Here is a 27,038-nt window from a genome sequence, read left to right as displayed (position 1 = left end):
AAATTCACTGCTGTGTTTGTGGCCCTCTGCTGCCTCATTCTGCAACAGTTGCTTCAACTCCTCATCCCCACCAACAGAACTGCACAGCTACCACACCAAATCCCCATCCTCCCTTCCCAGCAATCCCAGTGCCTCAATCTCACCTGGAATCATGGCATAAATATGCGTTTGGACAACACTAAAACGCCCACTTTCTTCATCTACAAACCACAGCCACGTTTGAGACATGTTAAAATGGTTCAGTACTCTGTATTTTGTGAATAAAAAAAGCAGGTCCTTGCATTTCAACCACTTGGCAAAAAAACCTCAAACAAACAAAAATGCAATAAATTTTAAAATTTATTTATTTCCTGCTGTTACAAGCCACTTCAAATTATTTTCATATGCTGACATGTGACAGCTGTGTTTGAGTACATGCATTAGACACCAGTACAATATAAATGTATGCACAAGTACAATTTCAAAAGACTGGACCGACAAACTGCACATGAACTAAGCTTACTAAAAAAAAAAAAAAAAAAAGGCAGCACTTATCTGGCACGTGGAATGGCTAAGACAGCACTAACCAAAATGTCCACTAGATTAATTTAAAGCTAAAACGTTTACTTTGATCAGAGAAGGCTGTTAACAGAAAACACTTCCTTTCTTCTAAGTCCAAATGCTACAGAGAAGGAGGAAATGCTAAATATTTATACCAAAGAAAGTTTGGAAAACAACTACCAGCACCTTTTTTTTTTTTTAAGAAATCAAACTCTGTAGATTCAAAATGTGATTTCAAGTGAGGTTGTGCAACTAAGTGCGCAAGTTGCTTTAAAAACAAATCTTTGTCGAGGTGCTAGCAATGAATTAGATCAATAAATAAGTTCATGACCTTTCATCACCACATGTGTTCCTATGGTACTAAAGAGAATACCCAGACAGAGAAACAAAATGGTTACAGCTTATTAATACAGCTTTCCCAGGACTAAGAAATTCTAGGATTTTTTAATTCTGAGAGAAAATATTTCACTTTTTAAAAGTATTTGCATCTTTGGACATAATCATCTTTTACAGAACCACTACAGTGAAGCTGAACAAATAATACCTAGGTTTGTTCAATTTAAGTGGTACTACCAAAGCCTTTCATTTAAGTGTTAGGGAATAAGAAAATAATATTTTGGGAGGGGAAAGAATGGAGAGCTAAATTATTGCAAGAATATTTTCTGTCTTAGCCGCAGTTACTCACATAAGTCTTCCCTTTAAAATAGAAGACTAGAGAGAAACAAAGGAGGAAAGAAATCCCAGACAAGATCCAGGCAACAGCATGTGCAGATCCTACTGCAGAAAAGTGGCAAGTGCTGAAGCTTTTCTGCAGAAAGCTGTTCCTGATGACATGATTGTTGTAACAGGAACTGAATCAGCGAAGACTTAATTCTGAAGAAATACTTTCAAATACTTTCAAGCTGTTATTTCCATGGAAAGCAAATCTTTGCAGTGCCATGGTGAGGGCAGCACAAACCCAGCTGACTACAGCACAGACAAGGGCACACGCCGTGCACGGGGGGAAAAGCAAAAATACACTGTGTCATATTTTTTAAACCTTTACTCTGGCCTTGGGTTGTGTCCAGCTTACAAACAATTAAGAGCACCACTCACTCACAAGGTGACTCAGAATGTACACCACCAGAAAAAACAACACAGCAGATAAGATTCCTGCTAATTATTTGACAGCATCGATGATATTTCCTTAGAGTTGCAAGCAATAGAAGCTGCTAGAACAGACAATTCATAAAGCAACGAATGGTTTATGAGTAACTGCACAAGAAGTTCAACACCACTTGTCATTCCACTACAGCCTAATCCTGCAGTTCATACCACAAAGCAGTGAAGAACTCTGTCATGAGTGATCTAAGCAACAGCTTTGTATGTCCATTTCAGACTAGACTTCAAGAAATCACACCTACCAGCCATCAAGTTAATGTAGATGAAGGCAATTCAGCTGTGTCTGTAGAAACAGTGTTTGAAGAACATATATGCACATATGTATTTATGACAGCTTTTCCCTCTGCTGTTGTCCAAGCATAGCCAGGTGCAGCAAACATCTGACTGAAAGCTGGGACTGGTACAGCTTCCAGTCGGGGATGTTTACAGCAACAGACTACGATACATCACTGGAGGGCCTCGGTGCAGAGCAGCTGGTCACCTTTAGGGGAGGGGAAATAAAACAAGCAAATAAATAAATAAATATTTCAGACACGCTTCTATAGCATTCCAACCAACTACGGTGCAGCTAATACTGAAGAAAACATTATTTTCACATTCAGTAACAAAAATACAGTTTTAGATTAGTAATTTACGTTAAATTAACAAAGTTGCTAATGCAACATCTAGAATAAATATTCTCCTTTTTTAATATGCATTTTAAGAGCTTTTGGGGTTCAAATATATTCATTTTTATTAATATATTATTTTATATTATTTATAAATCTAGATTTCATTTATATATTTAGAATAGACATAAATATTTTTTTAAAGGTCTATTGACTTTAATTCCCTATACACTCCTTCCTGGGACCCTCAAAAATAAATAGATTTCCACTTTGAACATCCTATGAATTTTGCAAATGGCTATCCTTTCATAAACATTCATGTTTTTAAATATAGCTTCATGCAAAATCAGAGAGAAGCAAAAACAATCCATGTTCATAATAAAAAAAATAATGACAGAAACAGAAACTTGACAGAACTCTGAAGATATTTACCATGAGTGTCAGAATCCTCCCTGATCAGTTTAAAGCTCTATTACAAACAACTAATTAAAAAACCCCCAAACAACCCAAATCCACTTATCTTTGGGTAAGCACAAAAGGAGAGGGATGGGGTGGGATGGAAAACAACAACCACCTCGGGATGGAACAATTTTACTCCCCATCTTCAACAAGTCACTATCAAAACTCCCACTAAGACTGCATTCAGTTCAGCAGCAATTTCCTCCAAGTTAAAAGCACCTTTATAATACCATAATTTAGTGTTTACAATGCATAACACTGAAAGATGAAATAGTTACACCAAAGTAATTTATTAAGTGTTAGAGTTAATTGTATATTCTTCTAATGCTCCAAACCCACAACATTGTGCATCCACATAACCCAGAATTCAAAACTCTAAGGACTCCTGTGGTGCTCCTGCTGTTGCCAAAGTTTCCCTGTCTTTGCAATGGACATGGAGGCACTGAAATTGCTATCACCAGACTTTGGTTTAACCATATAATTCTGGCTTGATCACATTCTTGTACTACTTAGATGCCTTAATTTTGTAGTTTATAGCGGAATGCTTTCCTTTTACTGAAAGCAGACTGATAAATCCCCCATTTAGTAGCCTTTATCACTTCAGAAAGAAAAGAATTGTTCAAGTCAAAAGTTTTCCAGTGCTAGATTATAAGTAAAATTCAGCAATGTAAGGTTGCTTGTTCTGGGGGAGTATGTTTAGGCCTCCAAGCAACTCATAAAAACAGAAATTATGACAAGTTTGAAAGTCAAGAAAGACTACAGTATTCAAGATTTCTCAAGTTACAGAAAGCCAATCACATCCAGTTTACAAATAAAGGTTTCCCGCTGCAACATGAAAACTTGTTAGTAGTAAGTGAATTTCATTATTACAGCAGCATGCCAAGATTAAGGAGGAAGCTGCATGCAGTCACTATGGATACCATGCTGACCTTCATTATTTTTGAGAATAAATAATTTAAAAGCCACTGGTCATTTGCAACAAAGGCCTCTTCAGGCTGTTCCAAAACTGAAAATTCCTATTTTACATTGAAAAGAAATAGGCTATTTCATGCAGAGGTAGGCACATGGTATTTGACTAATTAGGCTGCTGAGCATTAAGTTGCAATGAACCGTTTCTTATACTGCTTTCCTTTAACACTTACTTCTTAAGGAGTAATGAAGGTTACAACAATGTCACCTGCCCGAAGAGAACAAACTCTCCACAACCTCCTTTTGTTTTACCAAGTAAATCATCACAAAATTGCCAATATACATGACAGTGAAATTTGCTGCTTTATCGAACTCACTATCAGCTATAAATACTTATGCAACATCTTACAAAGTGATTGTATTTGCATAAAAGGAGCTGAAATGTTCATTTCCAAATGAGGTGTTAGAAAGGCAGAGACATTACAGGTCACAGTACAACTATATGCTTGAAAAGATACCGACTTCAGAAGAGTTCAGTCAAAACTGAAGCCATACATTCATTAAGAACAATCTGCAGCTGCTTTTCGAACCACTTTGTTTTTCTCACAGAAGTAGAGAGCATACTCCAGCTTTCCTTAAAGGCACTGCCCTCTTGTCCTTGTAAAGTTTAAAAGCTCTGAAATCAAAGAGGATTTATTCTAATGTCATCACAAGTCGAAGAACTTTTGAGAGTGCTGGCTTTCGTTCATGCTTTAACTGTTTTTCTTAAGAACAGCAATCAAAGATATCATTGTTTGAAGTGTGAAGTCCCCTCCTAACTTCACATTAGAGAACACGTGGAATGATGCAAATCTTAAAACTGACACCTGGAATTTACCTCTTTGTCATTTTCCAAGAGCACTGTAAGATCACCTGCCTGGGAACTGTTCTTCAGCTGCCAAAACTCCAGAATAACAAAAAAGGTTTAATACTAGAAAAGAGATGCCATTACAGTACCTCAAGTTTGTGTTCAATCACCATTTCCAAACCAAAGCAATCCAAGCCACCAACATTCACTGCAATTTTCCTAAGCCTTCAGCATTATCTTACCAGTCACTGAACTTCTACTGTACCTTTCATAAGCACCTTGAACACAGAGTTCAACAAAGAAGGAGAGAGGAGAAAGGAAGAAGAAAGGAAGATGGTGAGGAGTCAAGCAGCCAAAGAGAGCTGTTCCTTTCTCTTCCCCCACATCTTAAAGACATCCTCACTCTACAACCAGCATCAGCACTGGAACTCATTGTATTTGAGGCCTCAGTGGCCACATAAAAATAGTTAAAAGTAAACAGAGTCCAAAGCATCCTGCGTGCTCATGGTTGTGTAAGCTTTGGAGTCAGGGTCCTGTCAATCAGTCCATCTGTCAGTCAAAGCCATTTAGCCTCAGATGCCTGATGCAAGCCGAGGGTGACTGGAAGTGAGAGAGGCAGACAGATGCTCACTGTTGCTGTGAGTTTGTTTTAAAGTCGTGTATTGGCCACAACAGAATTGAGAATTAAACATTAAATCATAAATATTAAATGGATTTTGGAACTGCACACAAATTTGAATACAGTGGGAAGAAATTCACAACGGAAGTCAACAGTCAGCATCCAGCAATTTTCTAGTGATTAAATCCAGATTTTAAAATTTGATAGTATCCCAGAGCACAGTCTAAGGATCAATGCTACATGAACTGATATGCTCTCAACGTGCTCTTTACTCCCTCCCACACAAACTCCTCTGAAGCATAAATCTAGGTTAAAAAAAATAAAAATAAATACAGACTTTTTTTTTAATACTTTCCCTTTTTACCTTACAGTAATGTAATTATATCAAACTATTTAAATACAAATCTGTTCCTCTGATACTACAGTTAAGTAACCAGAACAGATTTTATACTGAAGTCCTTTTTTTATGTATTTTTTCTTGCTTTGGTGGAGGGAGAGGAATCAGGGGAGGAAGAACAACTTTTCACTAGACAGTTTATTTCTAAACTAAATGCTTAGAGAAATTTATCCAACTCCAAAGTATTAAGAGATTAGACTTGCACCAGTTTTAACTAGCCTTACAGTACGCAGGCATTTTTATTCCACTTTTTCAGGGATCACAAAGAATAAATTCAGCTATTTACCCTGGGTCAAAGTGTGCTTGAATCAGCACATTTTAAGAACCGTAGCTTGAAGCACATACATAATTAGGGACTGAATCTAACATTACCAATGGTAAAGAGAAAAAAAAATCTTGATATTTTAAAAATGTATGGGAAAGCATGAAAGCAGAATATTACCAGCATAGCTCAGACTGAATTGAAGTGAGGGCTGGGTACATATACCATATATGTAATTATTTCAGTAAAACAAGCAACTAGAAGTCTGTGTGGTAAAATAATATTTTTATCTGACAAAAGGAGTCCTAAGGAGGACAAAATACTGAAAAATGATGGTGTGAGCCAAAATAAAAGTCAGATCCTGATTCGAAATTACGTCACATCTGAGTCTGAACAAAGTTAGAAAAAGTCATAATTTAGTCTACTGTGGCTAAGAATGATGGCAGCAGTTACACACCCCCCACTCCCCCACCAGAGTCTCGTATTCCTCAGGCTGAGCAACACAGCTCAGCCTAAAGAAACCATATGTTTATTTCTGGAATACCATCTTGGCTCTCCATTGGGTGGAGTACCATACCCAAGATGTTATTCAGGCAAATTAAGTCTTTATTTCAGGGAAGTTCTGCAGTAACTGGTAATCTCCACAGTCACCACAGGAGATAGGAAGTGGCTAATCCAAGAGCATTTTGCTTTAAAAATGAGCGAAAATAACTTTAAAAATCCATGTAACAAACTAAAAACTTATAGTGAATTACCCTCAACATACCAACCAGTAGATTAATGTGCAATCAAGAACAGGAGGAAAGAGTAATACCACCCTTGTATTTCTCTTCCTCAGCACACAGCCATTCAGCAGTTTATTTTGATATATGATGTACAGCAAACATGCAGTGTTATTTTCACTTTTTTAGATCTTAAACTTTTCTAGCAGGAAAGCTACAACAGTGCACTGACTACAGGAGAAACCTGAACAACCTGAACTACAAAAATCAGAAGAAATGTGAATACTATGAATGTATTAGGCCAGATTTCACACAAAGATTTGATCCTTTTCCTTATGTTTCTATAAAAGTATTTCTTCCTCAGTTTTATCAAGAAATTTTGGTTGTGCAACCTCAGTAGGTTTAACATTATAACTCATTATTGCTGTCCATGGCATAGTTTTAATTTCATAGTTTTAGTTATTTACCCTTCTCTTTTGGTCCCTCTTACAGAAAAGGAATTGTTGCCTCATTTCTGGTACAGAGCTACAGAGAAACTAGATTGCTTAATATGGGATAGATTCTTGTAGACACTTAATTAAAAACTACTAAAACAAATCACTGTAAATATTTCCAGCTACCTCTACATGACATATCTCCATGTTATCCTGAAGAGTCTTCCAGCTCCTAATCTGGGCTCACAGTCTGTCTCTTCTTCCAAGGTAACCAATCTCTCTTATCCAAGATGACAAAGCTGCCTGTAGAAAACGAGGTCTTTCTTGTTAAAGGTATCTCTAAAATAAAAGATTCAGAAGATCCTCCAATCTGAAAATACAAAGAAAGTGCGTATGACTGAATATGCAATCACTGATCAGACCATTTTAAGAGAGTGGAAGATAAAAACAAAAGGGCAAAAACCAACCTTAACACTTGACAAGAAATAGAAACAAAAAATACATTTAATAGATGTTCACTGCAGTAGTATCAGAAGAGCTCTCTACCCATATAAAAAAATCTAAATACTAGAAATAGTAAAGACTGAATTATTTGTAACAAGTTTACTAAAATGTTGAAGTCTTCCACACGCAAATATGGCCAAGCACGGATGGAAAAACCTTCCTAAAAGATTGAGACCAAAAAATCTATATAAACATGTCATTTGTTAAGCTAGGTTGTTGGTTGTTTTGTTTGGGTTTTTTGTTTTGAGTGGATATCAATTGAGTCTGGTGTAGCAGACTCCAATCAATGACACATTTAGCACACTCCTTCACTTAATGACTTTTCACTCACATTTGCAATTATAATTCTCTGATGATATCAGCTGCCAACAATAGTTCTCTGTAACACTTTCAGGGAACAAGTTGAGAACTGGAAGCAGACATCCCCTGCAAAGTCCCTTTGCTTACCTTGCTGAACAAGGACACATTTGGATATTCTGCTGACAGCAGAGTCTAACAACTAAGTCTGCACCAATTACTAAATTGCTGCAGAAGCTGGTAAGGGCCAGGGTACCAAGAGAACCACAGCCAATGTTCCCATTCTAAGGATAATCCTGTGTGAACGTATTCCAATCCTTGCAAATGAGTGTATTTGCAAATATGACAAGTCCTGGCATCATCACACTGAATTTTGAAAGCAGAGTCTGCAGGCTGCTACTGCTGCCTGTAGACTTTGGTGAAAGTATAGTGCCACAACCACCAATTTTCCCTGCTGCATCAAGTGAGTTCAGCTGCTCCACCGCAATTAAATCCCAAAGGATATCAGACTGAGGAGTGATCTGTACACCAGTATCAATCCTGACCTTAATCCCAGAGTATATACACTTTTTAAAATTACTTCAAAGAAAATAAACTCAACCCAGGAAGCATCCAAGTCCCAAACATCAGATAAGCACACAGCACTTGGCTTTACAAAGCATCTTTGTCCTTATGCACAAGTTTTTTTAAAAAAAAGTCAACTGCTTGTTTTGCAATAATCCCCAAGAGACCCATTCTTTCAAGCACACACATCCAGGCTGCTTCCACAGAGGAAACAGTCCCTGCAAGAACAGCACGCAGTCATGGCATCCACTTCACAATCAACAATCTCAAAAACAAAACCAAAACCATATAGCATGAAATAACACAAAACTCCTTTCAACTACTCTCAGACTGATTATCTCCATTTAAAATGCAGATTTCACGAAGTCATTTTCAAAAAATAATTTTCAGGATTTACTGACAGTAATTGGAACCAGATACACTGTGCTAGCCAAGTAGCTCATTTGGAAAACATTACTCCATATTATAGAATCAATCTTAAATCGGATTTGACAAATAGACTTGGAAAATTACTACTTTCAGAGCCTCTCAAACACCATCTCCTCTAGAATCAAGCTGCCTCCTTCAATAATATATAACACAACAAGAATTAAAATAGACTCTCCTAGTCTGCAAATCTAATGTCATGGCCAGTCTTCTGCAAATATGCCAGGAGTATAACTGATAAATTTGAGTCAAGCTTCCCTACTTGGAGCAGTGTAAGAGTTAAAATTTAGTTACTGAACTACAATAACAGGCATTCAAGTTTTTGGAGAAGGCACAAGTGACTTTTAGTAGGAAAACTATTCATAAATCGTATAACTAATATTTAATTTTCATAGTGACTGTTACAAATTTTACTTAACAGCTACTAAATTTGTCATTTTTTTATGCTGTATTCTATAAAGAATTTCTCCTAGAATCACAGAATATGCGGAGCTGAAGAGACCTATCAGGATCATCGAGTCCAACTCCTGGCCCCGTGCAGGATACCCCATGAATCACACAATGTGCCTGACAGAGCTATCATCTACTAAAAGTGTCATGGCATTCACAGGAGGTTTCCACCATACTCATATCTGAGAAACTCAAGAAGTAGAGAGTCCCATCAGCTTCTGGAAGGAAGATGGAACAAATATAGATAGAATTATTTTGATTACCTTAAGGAGTTAACAAAGATTTATCAGAGGCAGAATGTACCCAACTATCCTCACAAGAAGAAACGGGGGGCCCTGATGAAAACCGAATGGCCCACAGAACACATCTGGATTTTAGGACAAATTTCAAGACAGTCTCCCACCACAGTCTCACCTGGGAGCCGAGGAGCCTCAAGCTCAACGAACAGAAGGGAAGCTGACCTGGAAAACTGGCCGGATCTCTGGCTCACATGGCTGCAACCAAGGGCTGAGTGCCCAGCTGCAGCTTGGCTCTGGGGGCTAAGCCAGGCCTCCAAACACTCATCAGCAACCAGGCAGATCAGGCAAAGTGCACCCTCAGCAAACCGGCAGGCAAAGTGGAGGGGGGAGCACAGAAAAGGCCGCTGACACAGGCAATGCCAGCGCTTCCACAAACACACACAGACCAGCATAAACCCGAGCATGGGGCCAAAAGAAACCTCAGCAGGTTCAGGAAACTGCAAAGCTGTGCACCCAGGGCACAAGAACCACACAAATCAGCACAGGCTGCTGAGAGCTGGTGCAGGAACAGCCCTGCTGGGAAGGGCCCAGCTGCTGGGGCAGACATCGCCTGGAACAGGAGCCAACCTGAGGGATGTGATCCCTGCCCTGCCTGACACTGGCAAGGCCACTCTGCACACACCTGGGGCTCAGGTGAGGACCCCACTGCAGTGGGAGGCTGAGGAACCAAGGAGGGTCCAGCCCTGGGCTACCAAGATGGTCAAGGGCCTCAAGGGCATCACCCACAGGGAGAGGCCGAGGGAGATGGGCCTGTTTTCTCTGGCACAGAGAAGGTTGGGACTGTCTAAGAGCTCTCTACAGCTACACCAAGATAGGAACTGTAAAGACAAACACCCTGAGCACTGCCAGACAGGATAAGGAAGAGCATTGGCCACAAGAGGCAGCATGGAAAATTCAGGTGGGACACAATGACAAATTTTTTCACTAGGAGAGTAGTGAAGCCCAGGCACAGGTTTCCCACAGAGGCTGTGGATTCGCTGTTCTTGAGGGTTTTCATGGTCTCATAGGTTCAAAGCTATGGCTTATCCCACCGAGGGCTAGTTCAGTCCATGCTGTCAACAAATGCTTGGACCAGACCTGGAAGAGTCTCTTCTGACCATTACACTTGCAACTCCATGATCTCATTAATTCCTGTGACATGTTTCCAGTAACTATAGCCTTGTTGATATAATTGTCCTCAGACATGGTGGAGTCAACAAGTCTTTGTAAAAAGAATTATCCATAGATTACATCAGTACAGACTTTCCTATAAATAGCCAGATGTTATCAATAGACTACAGTGCCGGCATCTCCAACAGTTCTGAAATCACAAATAATTAATGTTAAAACTATTTTGATCAGCTGATGCCAAATATTTAAAAAATAAACTTCAGAGAAAATAGAAGTTGCATACCTAAGCCTACTGAATTTAAATATGCTGCCAAACAACTGTCTCATGGTCACCTTTGCAAATGACGCAATGTTCTTCCCAAAAAAACATCTCTTCAAAATTGTAATTTTATGCCAGTACATTAAAGAACAGGCAATATGAAAGATCTTTTCACTTAGCCTGCTTGTAGAAACTCCCTCAAATTTGAAAGAGGCAGCAGAATGTTCCCACAATACACAATTTTGAACATGAAAACTTTAAAACGTCGCTCTGAAGCAATACACAAAGATGCCATACATTTAGGGACAGACTACAGATTTTCAGTCTTTATTTTTCCCCAGCAAATCTCATTTTTGTTTTCTCCCAGTAGTGAATACAGCTTTTCAAATCACGATGAACTAAATACAGAAGATGGACAGTAAGACTTCAACTGTTTTTCTGTCACACTACAAATGCAGAGCTTCAATAATAATCAAAATTAAACCATTTACAGTAAACAAACAGTTTGGGAGTAACTTAGAAGGACTGGTTCCTACCACTTACTCCTAGGACAACACAGATTAAGCAACAATTCAATGCAACAGATGAAATAGCTTGGTGAAAGGGAAACCTAGATCATTACCTGACAATAAAGTCATGAGTTTTGAGTCCTTCTGGTCCAGTAAACCTGGAATTATCTTACGCTGTCAAACTAACAATGAGAGGTACTCCATTTAATCAAGAAGATTAGTAGCTAAAGTGAACTCTTTGCCTTGCATTGACTGATGATTTTCACACCCTTTGGTTAACTTAAGTATTCATCTAAAAAAAGCCCCAAACCTCTGCCCACATTAGTGGGTAGTGTACTGCAAGAGGAGGAGATCTGCAAAACCAAAGAGTTTGTGCTGAAAAGAATATTCAAACTACACATATTGCATGAGATCTCACTTCAGAATAGGTTCTAGTCCTACCTGAGGTCTAAATATCCTTAAACCAAACCCATTAGTAAAGTCCAGAAGCACACATATCAATTCTGTTTCTTCCAAAACATGACTTGCATGTTCAGCAGGATCAGCAGCCAAGAACACCAGCACCCAGTCTACAGTGACAGGCATTCTGAGGATAACAATACACAGTTCTCCTCAAGTTAATCTTGAAGCAATTTTTATTAGCTCTGCAAAATACACAGTAATGCATGAACATAACAACTACATGCACGACAACTAAACTTCTTTGTCATACTTCAAACAGAAAACAACTGCGCAACAAGAACATTATTTTGCGCTATTTGGTGTTGCTTTATAATTATCTTAATGAGAGAGGATGTTGCACAATGACTATTACAGAAACATGAAAAGAATACTCACACCACTGAGTCTGACTATGGGTGCATTTTCATGATGGTTTAAATGAACATGGTAAGAGCACTGTGGCAGAAGAGTAGTCCTGTTCTGTCTTCCTCCTTCCTCTATTGCTGCAGGAATTTTTGGACTTCATGATGCAAGTTACTTGGACAACCACTGTATTAGCTGCAAACTAATCCTGGGGGAGGGGAAATAAAAAGAAAAAAAAGATGAGTTTTCTGCTATAACAGGCAGCTGATCTCAATCACTGGAGAGCAGTACAATCCTTAGCACCGACAGCAAGGTACTGTATAGGGCTGGACTGCCTTTTTTGGTGGCAACATAGTATTAAACCAATATAGCTGAATTGTTTAAGCACAACAGGAACCTTCCTCCCGCCCCAAAGAGACAGAAATACTTAAGACCTCTGGTATCAACATGTTGAGTGGGGAACAGTAATGTGAGCAAGATGTAGAACTCAAAGTCACAGTAAACAACAACAAAATGAATTTGGCAAAACCATGCTTCCCTAAAGGTAGTATTATATTTGCAACCATTTAGATGCAGCTTCAATACTTCCCAGCCTTGCAAGAGCAAACTGACATTTGAAGAAAATCAGCAAAGTTGCCTTTCACTCCCTGCATCAAGTTCACCCCCACTGCAAGTCTGAAAATGTCCTTCAGCCTCTTTTGTTAACACTGCACGTTAACATGGAGCTCTTCCCACAGACCTCTGTGCCAAACACAGTCAGCAGACTCCACCTCCACAGAAATCAGCTGAGCAGGACTTCCACAGTAATCGCTTTTCCTAAATGCTAGAAGGAGCTCCAAGTCTCCTCTGTTACCAATGCTCCAGCTGGCAGGAGGTGGTACACTACAGGTTAGTCCTGAAAGCACCTGGACCTTGGAGAGGCCACAGCAAATCAGAAGAACACGAGAATAAACAAAAAGGTTTCTGAGTAGTGAGAAACATCTAAAGCATGTCGGGCAAAACCTCTCCTGAAGAACTTGCCAGTATAACACTTTTCTGAATACTAATATTCCCAAAGAATACTTGTGAAAGCCTCTACCCAAGGATGTGGTTCCATCCTCCTCTGGTGGCTTGGACTGACAAAAGAGCTACTGACACATGAGCATTAGTTACTTCATAAGGTCAAGGGTACAGCTCTGCAGAATTTGCATGAGAGATGCAAGCTGAGCCCAAGAGTGGAGCTCTCACACAAAAGTATCATTAAGTCTGGAGTTTCTATGTTAAGAATTTTATCAGGACTTTAAAGTGAACTTTACAAGAGCCCAAAATAAAAGCTCATTAAGGCCAGGCATCAAACAAAACAAGTGAGCCAAAAAAAATTAAAACTGTAATTAAAAAAATATTTAAAAAGCTGCCTATCTAATTTCACCATACTTACACATAAAAAATAATGTGTTTACAAAAATAAAAAAATAAGTAAACATGTGGTTCTTCATAGGAATCCTGACATACTCAGTTCATGAACCAGATGTTCCCTGAAAGAGGTTTGAAGAGCAAGGATGCTACAGTCCTAAAGACTTACTTCACCTGATGGAAAAGCTGAAAAGATCACTCAGCTTTCCACAGCCGCTACCACTTGTTTCAATTACTTTTTTAAAAGCCAAACAAACTAGGACAGGTAACTGGAGAAAACTCCCAAGGTGTTTGGACAGTGACTAAAGCGATTTTTACAGACACTCACTGCTTCTATTCTTTATATGAGTGACCAACTGCAAATTTCTCAGTCAGTTGGTTCAAGGCCAGGTTGGATGGGGCTCTGAGCAACCTGGTCTAGTGTAAAGTTCCCTGCCCATGGCAGGGGGGTTACAACTGGATGATCTTTAAGGTACCTTCCAACCCAAACAATCTATGATTCTCTAACTGTAGCATCTCAAGAAGAGGTCAGTGGAGGCCATATTAGCTCAACAGAAATGTAAAAGCATCAAGGAATTCCTCTAAGGAATTAATTAAAGAAAAGCAATTTAATGCGCAGACTATAATCTTTCAATGTGAAGAATTAAAATTTAACTCATAAAAAAAGAGTAAAAAGCATCAGCAATAGCATTTCTAGAACAAATACGTTCTGTGAAAACTGCTAAAAGTTAACCTGTACAATGGGACAAATGTACACTTAAGGAAATGCTGCAAATATAGGCTTCTAGTCATTTGTATACAATAAACACAAGCACCAAAACTCAAGCCTTGCACAAAGCTACAGTCACCTGCCTTAGGCTCCACTTAAACGCAATAAACAAGAGTATCATAGTTGGCAATATTTGTCAAGCTCTGTATGCAAATGCAATCTAATATTTAACCTTGCAAATTCCAGCTTAACTACAACACTATTTAAAAGTATAACTCCTCATATATTTTACAATTTAAAGTGGTAGTTTAAAAGACAGAAAACATCACAGAGTTATCAACAGTCTGCACACCATAGTGCTTCAGACTCCAATGTTCTGCAAGTGTCATCTGTGCAAAGACTAACCAGAGAGCTGAAAACTTGATTCTACAGAGGGGGAAGAAATGACTAAAGCAAACAGCCACATAGTTCAAGTTAACAGCACATTATAAAAGGTCTAAACTATTAAGAAATAGATTTGTAGCCTACCAGTAAAATGACAGAAAACTAGTATTCACCTTCTCATTTACAGCAGGGAACTTAGGAACACGTTCCCCTTTCCACCAAAAAAAAGAAAAATTAATAATTAACAGTCTTTGAGAATTGCAACAGAGGTTTGATTTTATTGGGATGCCTGGTACTCCCAGGAGGAATTTAAAAGTACAATTACACATAACAGCAATTTAAGCTATGTAAATAAAGATCTTGTTTCTTAATTTATATATAAGCAAGAAGTCAGATATCATTAACTACAACAACAAGGAACTTCACACTGAAATTTGTATTGTGTAAGGGCAACAAACACACCAAACGTCTCCCTGATCTTGTAGAATACAACTTGACATTAACATACAGAATCACAGCTTCAATCAGCTTATTAGGACCAAGGAATGTTTAGGTACACAGATTCATCTTACTTTGACGAGATTTTACTGCCTCTAGTTAATATTTGGCATAACCTGACTTTTAACTGAACGATCAGCTTAGCAGATACTGATCTAACTAGTGTGTTTATCAAGACAAGTCATTTAGTCACCATATTCAAAGCGACAAATTCATCATAAAATTTTAATTAGGCTTTTGAACTCAAAGCATCATACAAACTGAAATCAAATGAAAACCACAAGACCAGACAATCATGCATAATCACACAATATCTGAGGATATCAACTACTACATTTATTTTGTAATTAATAGTATTAAAAGCATTGAATCAGATGTGGCAAGTCTTTTGCAAGTTACAGAGTAATTGAGACAAAAACAAAACAGAAGAGATGAAGAGTCAAAGTAGGCAGATGTGTAGTTGAAGAAAATATCACAGATTTCCTTAAGGAATCTGTCTTATGTCACAGCTGAGTCAAGTTTGAATATGTTTACTGTTAGGCTAGAGATATGCACATCAATCTTCATAAAGCCCTAGAAGTCACCTTAACTTTCCTTGGTGTTCCCTTGAAATACTCTCTTGATATATTCAGAACAGATGAGGGGCAGGCTGCAGAAAAACTAGCCTCCCTGATACCAGAACATTCCCAATGTTCCAGTGACCTGAAAGTACCTGATCCTGTCAGCAGACGGCTCAGTTATCTCATGGCAAAGGACTGTGTGAAAATGAGGATGTCCTTGACCTACAGTGAGATCCAGTGGTTATGCTCACATAACCCCATCAAGGAAAACATTCCTGAAAACACTGCCTTTGTCTTACTGGGATAAAGTACACACCTGACAAACTAATATTAAAAATTAGTTGCTCTAGTATTTCTTATCTTAACCTAACCTAATGGAAAAAGTGTGTTTGCTTATCCTTCTGAAGCTCAGTGCAATATTGATTTCTCTTAAGTTAAAGTTTTACTGATTAACTTTACTGAACAATAATTTGAGATAAGCACAACTCCAAAAGAAGCAGATTGGAGGGAAGATGAGAAATAATATTTATTTACAAGTATGAACCATATATAATCAGATCATTTCATTAAAGTTTATTAGCAGGGCTAATAATATATCGCATATAAAACGTTAAAGATACTCTCAGAAAACAGAGTTAAACACACACTGCACTAAGCATGTGAGCACATTGCAAGAATGTTTATTAAAATACTGATGCATATCACATATGGACCAGTCAGTCAGCAGAATGAATATGGATAGAATGAAAAAGCAACATTCTCTAAGCACAAAGGTGATCATCTCCAGGAAGAGCCATGGACATCACACAGCTTTCATGACTCCAGCCAGAGGGCTAGCAAGGATGATGTAAAAGGAAGGAAGATGTGATGGAAAACTCACAGCAACTTTAACTTTAAATACTTAAAGCTAACACTAATGAGGGACTATTGCTCTGGGTACTGACTCTCCAGGCCCAGCAGCAGAGACATGCTTTAGGAACTCTAAGTAACAGCAGCGAAACAGCCGGACGCGTCACCATTTGCCTAAACCAGAACACAATTTTCCATCTGTTCTGCTTTTACCCTTTTGTTTCCTACTTCTATCTTACTAAACAACTCTGCCTTCTGTTTTACTATTCTGTTTGCCTGGTACTGAGGACATGGGGAAAGCAGACAGTTTGGTGAAGGTTAAAAAACCTGCTCTGTGCCAGCAGCCCCAAGCAGTCCGTACCCTGGGAGAGACGCTTTGGAAGCTCACGCAATGAGGAGCATTTTCTGCCAAGCTGCAGAGGGTCAACAGGGCATCTTCTGTTGCCAAGCATCAGCCTTGGGAAATAGTACTTTCCAGAAGGTAAAAATTTGAGCCTTTCTGGGACTTATCAACAGTACATAACATAGCTCCCACTCACCCAAAACTGCGAACTCACGCTGCGATTTCTGCATGTAAAAATACAACTAAAACTCAGTGCATGGCCACTCCAAATGATGAACTGAGCAGTGTAAGATAACACAGAGACACGAGCTCAGTCTTCAGAACATTGGGAAACACTTTGAACATCTGCAGAATGACAACCCTGTGTCTGGCTGAACCATGCTGTATCTGCAGAGAGAACAATGAAGTGCATGAATAAAGCCCTCTGAGGCTCAGCTGGCAGTTTGATTTATTATACCCATGTTAAGCCTCCAACATTCATTCCCCACATAGCTCTGACACAGCAGAAGATTTGGTTTGGACTAACTTATTTTATTTCTATATTCTTTACACAAAATGTCCACTAATACCACTTTGATATCTAACATCATGTTGATTCAGTGTGAAACATGAGAATTAAACAGTTTTTTAGCTTCCTCATTCCCACAGGATTCAGCATGCCATCAGACATGAAACAATCTCATCTAGGGCACTTCTGGTGAATATTTTAATCTTTTTCCTTTCTCTTTCTAACCTTCACTTCTGCAGAAATACAGACCCAATTCCCTCAGCCTTCCTGTGCTGTTAGAACTCTTTACTGCTGTTGTTCAGACTGAGACATTCTAAGAAGACAGTATATAAGGAGTAAACTGATACTACTAAAGGGTAACTTCTGATAAGTCACGAGCACTAAATAAATTTTTTAACTGCAAAGTGGGTTGTGCTTCTTCCCACTAAATATCAGCTCAGACACAGCAATGCCTCTTTATATGGAAGTAGAGCATTCTCCAGTTAGACCAGTTTATTGCTCCCTTAACTTATGAAACTCGCTAAAAGAAAAAAGCAGGAACATTTTGAAACAAATATAAACAGGACCCAGTTACCACTGATAACTGGATCTCAATACACTCTCTTCCATGTGTATACCTTATTATTATTATTACAAATTGATAGCATAACTCTTTCAAGTAAGAATCAGTGGGGCAGAAGGTTTTTGCATTTCTGGATTTATTTTTTGGCATAATCCTTCCCATTGTGCTATGTGTAATGGGATCTATCATTCACCAGTACAACCACCCCTTAGCTCTTCTTTACTTTCAACACTCTACGGTGCCTTCAAAAAGCAATCTGGAAAAGACCACTGAGCCAGGCAATGAACACTTAGGCCAGGCAGCCACTCAAAAAGTTTTCCAATAAACTAGATAAAATAAGTTATGTAAACAAATTATCACTAATACATCTTGCTACCTTCTAGACCACTTCAGAAAAAATAAATCTATCATTACACAGATTCAGGTGGTAATATTTCAGATAATTTTAATATTATTCCATGTCATGCATACCAAAGGTAGATCTGAATAAACTTGCAGATGAAGTCCATAATAAACTGAACAAGCTTTTCTAAGTTTTTTCAGTCCAGATAATTCTGAAAGCACTGACCTTTTTCTCATCCCAGAAGTTCCCTCTGACAATGGCAGGCATGCCTTCACCATTATATATGCTTCCAGCTACAAGATTTTTACCTCTCTGCTCCATACTCCATAGACCACAACAGAAAAAATCCTCATTGTGTTAACTAAACCAAAAATGCAGCAGCATGCAGCCAGCATACTCACTCACAGTCTTTTCAGCTTGTTCTCAATCTGATTATTCACGTGTCTTGTACTGACTGCCATCTGCCCACTCCTTCTCCTGTCTGTCTCTGACACAGACTTTGTGCCACCTCATAAGCCTTTCTTTTTTTTAGCACCTTTCTGCACACTTCCTTCAGGTCAATGATACATAGAGGGAATAAATTCAATTACAAGATTGTTTCCTGGGGCTCCCTAGGCATTACATTTCAAATGAACTCCAGTGGAGAAGATGTTTTGCCACGTGACACTCATAAAAACCCAATATAGTTATTTCCTATCTTTAAAAATATTTTCATACATGAAATATGTATGCAGATAAATTATACATATTAAACATGTATATATTTATATACATATTTAAGACAGGAAATAGATTCAAGACCAGCCTCTTTTTTTTCCCATTTAAACTGCAGTTTGAGCAGTAATCACCAGGAGATATGTAACGGAGTAAGCACACAGGTATTTTTATTTTAGGCAAAGAATACACTGCTTCATAGGACTTGACAGTTGTCTCCATTAACTCTGTGGCTGTTGTAGCCAAAGCTTATCATGTGTTGAAAAGGACGCTGGGATTAATTATGTAGTTCCAATCTGGTCCTTTTATTAGTATCAGGAATGTTCATTCCCCAAGTTGTACATGACAGTCACTTAAAACTCCATCTGGCTTTTTTGATTTACACCAGGAACTTCCGTGCTAAGAGTTCATGGATGTATTAACTGCACTGAGGTTTTTTCCTCCCCCTCTCCTAAAGAAAAAAAAGTTTGCAACAAACAGCTTAGAGTACAAACAAACCGGCAAATGCCTGTTAGTATTTGCAAGTTTAGGGAGTAACAAAGAAAGATTCTATGCTTCTTTACACAAGATTTGTTTAGAAAAAATTGGGAAAAATAAACCCAAAACAGCCTTCACTTTACTTTGTCTGCTGCTGACCTTTAGACCTGACACCCACTGCATCCTGTGGGAAACTTTTTCCAAGAGCCAACTTTTTCATAAATATTTTAGCAGATTTAAGCATCCAGACCACATTTTATTTGCCTACATCTACTGAAAAAACTACTGAATCACAACAACATACATGTGGACTTTTAAATTCACCTAACTATCTGCAATGCAATAAAATATAATGTAACAAAATCTCAAATGTGCTACATGCAGGTGCTTTTGAAGTTTGGGGGTTTTTATGAGTTTTATTCTTACAGCTTCTACAAGTCTCTAAAATGCACACAATTGCATTGTTGCCCGTTCTCCTGTGTATGGTTTTAAAACAGATTTGCATATCCTTCGTAAGTAATGAAAGCACTAGAAAAAGTCCGTGCATTCCTAGATTTGGGCAATAAAAGTAACAGTGATAATTCAATTTCCTTCTCAAAATAAAAATTCAAGTTTCTCTTAGATGTTTTGCCAATAAATGTCCTTAAACTTTGCAAGAACAGCTCACTTAAAGGGATCTGTTTAGCTTTCCAGTGCCTAAGCACTGCACCTGTTCCTTTTCAGATAACCAGTCTCCTTGACAAGTCTTGCACTCCTCTTGTTTCTCCTCTACAATGAGAAATTGTTTCGTGCAGTGTGGAACAGATCACTTGGGGAAAGTCACAGGAAAGATTTCATTACTTCCACAGGGCACATGAGCACTCCTTTCCAGGTGTGCTTCTCCTCCAGGTCAACCCTTCTTCCCTCTGTACATGGTTCCTGCAGAGCTATACATCTCACAGTTCTGCATATGACTGCACCAGATCAATGTTCATAAAGAAACTTTCCAGCTGTTCCAAACAAGCCATGGAGTCAGACAAGGACAACCACGTTGACACTGAGACAGGTAAGCAGGAATTTGGCTCCCTCACACTGCTACAGCACTAACAAAAGAGACCAAAGTATGAAACTTTCGATATTGTTCAAAGAAGGCACTCCATTTACTTAGAATTAGACTATGCATGTTGTGTTACTGTAGGATAATATGCCAACAAGTTTCAGCTAGATTTAGCAAGCAGGAAAAACAGAAGGAATGTTTGGTTTTGAGAGCTTATAATGGAGGGTTTGTTTCCATTTCACCCATCAAGTGGCAGTATTTTCATTATGCATGACTAAATGTTAACTGCAAGGACAAGTTTAAAGGATCAGTATCTGAAGACACAATGCCTCCCAAAGACCTTGTTACAATAAGTGTGCAGTGACAGGACAATAAAAGCCTTTATTTTCCAGTCTTAATATTATTGAAGCTCCTATTGGAACTTTAGTTCTTTGGGTTTTATGGTTGTTTTATCACAAGCCATCAAAACTGCATCAGTGGTCCATCTACATACGACACAGATCACGGTTTCAGTCCACTAAAACCTCTCTCACAGCCACATGACTTCACATGGTTACAGATCCATCACCAAAAGGTGCAGGGGGACAAGCTGTGTCTCACTCCAAGTTATTCCCAGGATGTCTCCTAGGACAGTGCTGTGCTCCTGGCACAGATCTCTTCCCTGTGCTCACAGGAAATTTGCATGTAGACATTTGAGACAACAAGAAGCTCTCAAAACCTCCAGTAAGATAATGCCAGTGAATTATCATGCATGAGAACAGCAGGACAGGATGTACAGTGCAAGCTTACATAAGACACAGGCACTGCTGGGAACCAGCACAAGTGAACAGCATAAATGGCTCAGGAAAATGCTGATGTCACTCACGTACATTTGGGTTGTGCTGGCCAAGTTTCTATGAACCTAAAACTGGCCTTTCTAGCTGTTTGTAAAACCTCACAGTCTGTTCTGCTCTGCCCAGATCTCGAGAATAAACTTGTTTTCAAACACCTGTGTTTCTTCCTAGCGAAAGTTTTCTTTAAGATGAGCAAGAATCTAAAGAAAAACAGAAAATGTAATGGAGAACTGGAAAAAGCATGTAACTGTGTACACAAACACTTGCTCCTAATACTTACTGAGAAAATAGTTCAAGCACAACTTACCCATTTTAAAATATGACCTCTGCAAACCTACTAAGGTCAACGAGACTTACAGTAGTTATTCAGTGAGCCCTGCTTGCATAAATTAAAGATGCCTAAGGGTAGCTATGAAACTGGGTATTTGATTTTTCCAGGGCACCTACATATTATGAATTAACAATGAATTGCCATTTTACCAGAGAAACTTTCAGGTTTAAGAATAAGAAAAATCAAACTCAACTGTGTTGTGCTTACCTCCTCCTCAACACATAAAAGCTCTCCTATTTAATGTTAAAACTGATTATGGAAGCTTCGTAGTAAATTGAGTAGGTGAGACACAATAGATCAAATTACTTTCAAAAAATCCCCAAGATATCAGTCAAACAGTGCTTCCTCCTGGTGTATATCCTTCTACAACAGATTAAAAAAAAAATTAGAAAATAAGATGAGTAATCGAGCTGCACAAATGAGTATAAAGCAAAACTCTAAAGAGAGAAAACTTAGCTCACTCAGATCAGTATTTGCAGCAGCAACTTCCACCCCTGCGCTTGGTTGCTTTCATCAGTTATTGCAGTGGCTGCTCACCACTTCAGAGGAGTGTGCAAACCATGGGAGGCAACTCTGAGTTTCAGGATTCCTGTATTTAGGTTTTTGTCTATGGAATACTTAAGGTATTTGATTTTCCATAGAGAGCATCCTATAGGGTAAGATGGAAAACACTGTTCCTAACGAAAATACTGTCCTTGAACGACTCAGTTTGTCTTTCATTACAGGTATAATGAACCTACAGAGGCACCCTGAGAAAGCATTGAGTTAACCCTGGCAAGAACCAGGTGCCACAGTAACTTACAAACCAATGCCAGAAATACTTTCTTCACTGTATCAAGTAAATCAGAATGCCTCTCTTTCAGTTCCTTACCAAAACACCAAGTCTGACACCACTTAGGTCACAGAGGACAACTATGAGAGATAATCTACCACATTAGAAATTCACGTGGTTTCCTCAGCAGTGGGAGAGGACACCTAGAACCAGTTTTGTTCTAGGCAAACAGGAGGGAAAAAAACACCCGTAAACTATTTGCAGTGTGGAATGGCAGCTCTTTGAGAGCATATTAATGCACACGCTACATAAAAATATGAAGTTCAAGATAACCACAGTGTAAATCACACAGTATCACAGGTATATTAAATGTCTTTTTAAGCAAGCCCCTATTTCCATCCAAGGGTGGTTACTACAGAAAAATTCTACAAGCAAAATGCTTGCATCCTGGCTAGAGCCTCCCTGCTTCTATTGCAGAAATAACATCACTATCTACCCATTATTACTACAGCAGATAAATATTTCACAGTCATTAGCGTGTTAATTCACAGTATGACTTGGAAAGCACTGCTATTCCCGATACATAAGCAAACAGAGGGCTGGTGCTGGAAGGCTGATCCAAGGTCATGGAATAAGTCTGTGGTAAAGTAAGAAACTTCACCTGGTTTTGCCTTCGTGCAACTAACACTTTTTATTAATGAGTCATCGCTGCTCCTCTAAATTGTTCTTTGAGCAGGAAGAGACAACAGACTGCCTGTGGCATTCAAACTCTACATGCTAATAGCAGCTCTGCTCCAGGCTTCTCTTAAAAAAAAAAATCACACCCAAGGGCCTTGTTCTGTGCTGTCACAGAATCCTGCTCCAGCACTGGGCTGCTGTGGGGGGAAAAAGAAAAATACATATATATATTATGAAGTAGCCTTCCTTGTTTGTGACCCAGCTCTCTCCCTGGAGAAACAAAACCCAGTCCTTGAATAGTTTTTACTCCCTCCTGCCACAGACCACCGGGCAAGGGCAAAGTGCGGAAGGAAGGGACGGTCAACGGGGAGACAAGTTATCAAAGCTGGGGGCCGGGGCGGGGGGGCAGAGCTCCCTAAGGCCGACAAAATAAAAATAAAATAAATAAATAAATAAATAAATAAAAGCCCAACTTCTGCTGGCGGGTCACCGGGGTCACAGCGCGGGGGAGGGGGTCTCTGCCCGAGGGGCTGTGCGGGGGGAAGGGCCCGCGGCACTGCGGGGCGACGGGGAGGGTGCGGGGCACGGGGAGTCCCCTCCCAGCTCCCCCACAGCCGGGGGTGGCCGGCTGCGAATCCCCCCCCAGGGCCCCAGGGGCGCTCCCCATTCCCTGCATCCCGGCCCGATGCCCCCCCGAGCCAGCGCGGCCCCGGGGGCGCCGCTCCCCCCGTACCTGTGCGGGGAGGCGGCGGGGACCGAGGGGCTGCCTGGCCCGGCCGTCGCGCGGCCAGCGGGTCCCGCGGAGGCTCCCGGCGCGGTCGTTCTCGGCCGTTCCCGGCCGCTCCGGCCGCGCCGCTCGCTCCCCTCGCCTTTAGTTTGACCTTTCCCGTGTCTCCGCCGCCCGTCCCCGGCACCCTCTGACGTCACCGCCATGGCAACCAATCCCCGCCCTCGCCCGGCCCCTCCCGCCGGCCCCCCCTCTCCGAGCGCGCGCGCGCACGCGCCGCCGGCAGGAGGGAGGGAGGGAGGGAGGGAGGGGGCGGGCGGGGCCACCCCTTCTCTGGGCGGCCAATGAGCGCGCGGGTGGACGACCGGGCACCGCCCCTCACGAGTCACCGGCGGGGCATAGACCCCGATAACACAGGAATGTCTATATTTATCCATGAATATATATGAATATTCCTTTCTATCCCCCCCCACAGCAGGCCAGGGTTCCCTTATAGTACAGAACAAGGGCCTTGAGTGCGATTATTTTTTTTTTAGAAACCCCTGAAGCGAGGCTGCGACCTTTGACTGGCACGGGCTGTGCGGTGTCCTCGCAGGGCACACGGGCGCTCCCACAGCCCTCCATGGAGCGAGTCCTTCCTTCCTCTCCAGAGGGATTAAGGGGGTCCTGGCCGACGGCAAGCTGAATAGGAGTCAGCAGTGCCCTGGCAGCCAGGAGGGCCAGCCGTGTCTTGGGGGGCATCAAACAAAGCATCGCTGGCCCGTCGAGGGAGGGGATTGTCCTCTGCTCTGCACTGAGGCGGCCTCACCTGCGTATAGTCTTAAGTTGCACCAGGGGAGGTTTAGATTGCACATTAGGAAGAATTTCTTCACAGAAAGGGTGATTAGATATTGGAGTCACCATCCCTGGAGGTGTTTAAGGAAAGACTGCATGTGACACTCAGTACCGTGGTCCAATTGACATGGTGGTGTCTGGTCAGAGGTTGTACTCGATGATCTCACAGGTCTTTTCCAACCTAATTGATTCTGTGGTTCTGAGTACTATATGCAGTTTTGGGAGCCACAGTCTAAGAGATAAGGCTATTAGAGTGGATCCAAAGGAGGGCTACAAACATGGTGAAGGACCTAGAGGTGAAGCCATACAAGGAGTGGCTGAGACCACTTGGAGAGGAGACTGAGGTGAGACTGCATTGTGGTCTACAGCTTCCTCACAAGGGGAGGCAGAGGGACAGGTACTTTTTTTCTCTGTGGTGATCAGTGACAGGAGGGAATGACTTGAAGCTGTGCCAGTGGAGATTTAGGTTGGATATTGAGAAAAGGTTCTTCCCCCAGAGGGTGGCTGGGCACTGGAACAGGCTCCCCAGGGAAGTGGTCAAGGCACCAAGCCTGACAGAGTTAAAAGAGCATTTGGACAATGCTCTCAGGCACCTGGTGTGATTCTTGGGGCTGTTCTGTGCTGATGGATCACTTCCAGCTCAGGATATTCTATTCTATTCTGTTATGTTCTATGACTTTAAAAGCTGCCTTTTCTCTGCACACACACAAGCCCAGCTAGTGCCGTCATAGTTTGCCTGCTCCTCTCCATGTCTAGTGTACTTCCCGGGGTACTTAAGTATTCCCCGAAGATCACGCTGCTTCTCCAGTCCCATAACTTACAGCACGTTCCCATTGTTTAGAGAGCATATGGGTGGGTAATTGCTTTTTCTTTCCCCAAAATACTTGGCATAGATATCATATATGTAATATGTTTAACATATGGAAGGCTGCATATTTCAATGCCTCAGTGCACAATGTGCGCATAAATGTTTTATGTGTAAATGCTTTGCTTCAAACACTTGTCAGCTGTGAGCACACGCAGCTTACAACTTGTGTAAGGTTGATGTATTAGGCTCTGGGTTTGTAGATTGTTTAATGAAAGGCGTGTGCATTATCAGCGTGCTATGTAATCCGGGCTTTAAGTTGAGATAAGTACACCGGCATGATATTTAAGTATGCTATCAATTACCAATTACACCGTGTCTTTCATCTGCCCGACATGCAGAACACACCACATACTTTATATGTGCCACTTACTGTCATTTTTGGAGCTATGACAGATTTCAAACGATTTTTTAATCAGAATGTTCATTCAGAAATACAATCCAATATTCATCAGAGATATAGACTGAGATGTGTTCAACAAACCCTTCCTGAAGGTGGATAAAAGGGAGCAGATACAGTTTCTCTGCCTTTGAAATGTACGATACCTTTCTCCCAGAGTATTAACAAACCAGTTAAAATCCTATCATGGCAAGACCAGGATCTGCAGTGTGAATTTGTGCATAGACTGGGGCTTGCTTGTTTGAAGGCAGAGATTTCATAAGGAAATTATTTTAAAGAGAGCTTTTAAGCTATCTCTGAATTTGTGACATGGCTTATTTCTTATCAGCCCGAGTAGATTTAGTGTTGTATTAATGACTGCCAGAAAAACACTGCACCTGGATGATATTCAGAGCAGGAGCATCCAGGTGGAAGGTGACTCTTGTCAGCACAGGGTTAGGTGCTGACCTGCCTGGTGAGAGTAATGCCATCCCATCACATGGAGGCCATGTGCAGATCTGCTGGCTTTGCATAGAGGTTCTGGTGGGTCCCAGCTCTGCTGGAACTTGCGTTTTGATGGGTCTCTAATTCCAGTCTCCAAACCATGAGCCTGAGTGTGGCCGGCTCCCAGGGCTGTGAAGGGGATGAGTTTGGCCAGTCAGCAGCAACCAGGAGTGACCCTATTCTAACAAAGCAGACAATCATCTGGGGCAGGTGTGACTGTGAGCCACAATGAGCTGTGTATTGAGACATTGTGACTTGGACCTTCATATTTGTAATGCTGAAAACGTGCAATGTCCATGTTAACAACCCTTACAAAAACCTTCTTGAGTCAAAGTAGAAGGAAGACTTTGAACAGCAAACTCTTGGGAAGAGCATAAATAAATGTGCCAGCGGGGATATATATATATCAGTATGTCTTTGGTGGGTCCCCAGGGAAGTAGTTTCCTTCCTGCATATCTCCTGTTGCTCCCCAGTTCAGCGAAGAGAGCCCTTCCTTTTCTCCCCAGGAGTCAAGCAATGTAATCAGTGCTTGTGGAGGAAATAAATACAGTTCTCAGCAT

General features: G+C 40.5%; 1 protein-coding gene across 1 annotated transcript in view; it reads right to left on the bottom strand.

Annotated features, from left to right (window-relative positions):
• Positions 1 to 24,074, bottom strand: part of ZFAT (zinc finger and AT-hook domain containing) — a 127,572-nt gene extending 103,498 nt beyond the window's left edge. Inside the window, exons 1-2 of the mRNA XM_064644319.1 lie at positions 23,903 to 24,074; positions 12,214 to 12,388 (exon numbers count right to left, since the gene is read on the bottom strand). The gene's annotated coding sequence lies outside the window, so the exon portion shown is untranslated. The remainder of the gene's footprint in view (positions 1 to 12,213; positions 12,389 to 23,902) is intronic.
• Between the last annotated feature and the right edge of the window lie 2,964 nt (positions 24,075 to 27,038).

The sequence above is a fragment of the Pseudopipra pipra genome, chromosome 1 (assembly GCF_036250125.1).
Source record: "Pseudopipra pipra isolate bDixPip1 chromosome 1, bDixPip1.hap1, whole genome shotgun sequence".
Lineage (NCBI taxonomy): Eukaryota > Metazoa > Chordata > Aves > Passeriformes > Pipridae > Pseudopipra > Pseudopipra pipra.
Note: the sequence above shows the minus strand (reverse complement) of the source record. Positions and strands in the feature narration are given on the sequence as shown.